The sequence below is a fragment of the Otolemur garnettii genome, unplaced genomic scaffold (assembly GCF_000181295.1).
Source record: "Otolemur garnettii isolate 467f Iridium unplaced genomic scaffold, OtoGar3 scaffold00091, whole genome shotgun sequence".
Taxonomy (NCBI): domain Eukaryota; kingdom Metazoa; phylum Chordata; class Mammalia; order Primates; family Galagidae; genus Otolemur; species Otolemur garnettii.
The window spans coordinates 3,920,409-3,922,280 of record NW_003852486.1 but is presented as its reverse complement, the minus strand read 5'-3'; positions in this window follow the sequence as shown (position 1 = coordinate 3,922,280).

The following is a 1,872-nucleotide window of genomic DNA, read 5'->3' as shown; positions in this document are numbered from 1 at the left end:
GGCAGGAGACTCGCTTGAGCCCAGGAGTTGGAGGTTGCTGTGAGCTGTAATGCCACGGCACTCTACCCAGGGGGACAGCTTGAGGCTCTGTCTCCAAAAAAAAAAGGAAAAATTAGCTGGGCATGGTGGCACACACCTATAGTCCCAGCTACTTAGGGGGGCTGAGGCAGGAGGATTGTTCAAGCCCAGGAGTTTGAAGCTGCAGTGAGCTATGACGACACCATTGCACTCTAGTCTGGGAGACAGAGCAAGACCCTGTCTAAAAAAAAAAGAAAAAAAAGTACATGGTGAGTACCTAGTGTAGATTCCAAGGTGAGATGCTGTCAGGTTACACCTGTGCTAAGCTGGTTCAAGTGTATATGAAACTATCCCTACAGCACTGGCTAGAGGAAAAGGTAAGATTCAGAGACTTTAGAATAGGTGTCTGTTATAATATGTGGTAGTGTCTTTGGGATATGTTCATGACAATGTCTAGGAAGGAATTACAAAGAGGGTTATGGAAGAAAGAAGATGGCTAGTGTGCCTAGGCAGGGTCTTTGGGCAGTGTCCGTCTCCCCCTGCTGTTCCCCTCAGTAAGACTGAGATTTCATTAATGATTGCTCCTCTTCCTTCTTTTTTTTTGAGACAGAGTCTCACTATGTCACCCTTGGTAGAGTGCTGTAGCATCACAGCTCACAGCAACCTCCAATTCTTGGGCTTAAGTGATTCTCTTGACTCAGCCTCCCAAGTAGCTGGGACTACAGGCACCTGCCACAATGCCCAGATTTTTTTGTTGTGATTATCATTGTTGTTTGGCAGGCCCAGGATCAGTTTGAACCTACAATCTTTGGTGTATGTGTCTGGCGCCTTAGCCACTGAGCTACAGGCGCTGAGCCTCCTCTTCCTTCTTACCTGAATGTATTATCTTAGAAATTTCCAGTTTTCCCACTCTTCCTCTCTAGGTCCTATTTCTTTTCCACTTCTGTGGGCTTTTTAATTGCTTTGAGGCTGAGAGAAAGGCCTAAGAAAACCTTCAAGAGAAGCCCAGTCCCTCCTCTCCTATGTCTCTTGAAAAATCCATGGTTGGAAACCCTGGGATCCTCACAGTCTACTAGTCTCAGCCAGAGCTTCCAGGGCCAGATTCTAAAGTACCTCCCTCCCAAATAAGCCCTCTTTGGGCTTTGTGTGACATGGGAGTTTGGTTTTCCTATCCCATTATGGCTGACACATGGGCTTTTTGCCACTGCATGAAACAGTAGCCCAAGGATGGAGTTTGCGGCTCACCATTTTCTTCCTTGCTGAGCCAAGCCATCTCCTCTGGGCAGGTCCTTCCTTCCTTGCATTGAGGCCCACCTCTTGATGATGAGATGAAAACCAAGGGGATGTCAAGGTACCACAGATGAGGACCTCCTTAACTAGACAGTAGAACCCAAAGCCCAGGTGGCAGATGTTCTGAGACGTGCAGGAGTAAGCCTGATGCAAAGACCTGCCAGACTGAACCCTTAGTAAAAAAAGTCTAAGACAGGTAGCTTTGTTTTGTTTTGCTTTTTAATGATATATGACACTGTCATAAAGAAGTGAAACCATTCTCTGATCTCAAGTTTGACTGGTTTGTTCTGTACTCAGGTTAAGCCATAAACATGACCTTGATTAAGAGAGTAGGCGTTTACAGACTTTTGTTTCCCAGAGGTTCCTAGACTCTTAGAGCTAGAGACTCTTAGTAACTTAAAGTTACTCTAGCTCTATGTTCTCAAACTTCAATGTGCATTAGAATTATCCAGAGGACTTCTTAAAAAGCAGGCAGCTGGGTGGCTCCTGTGGCTCAAAGGAGTAGGGCACCAGCCCCATATGCCAGAGGTAGTGAGTTCAAACCCAGCCCTGGCCAAAAACTGC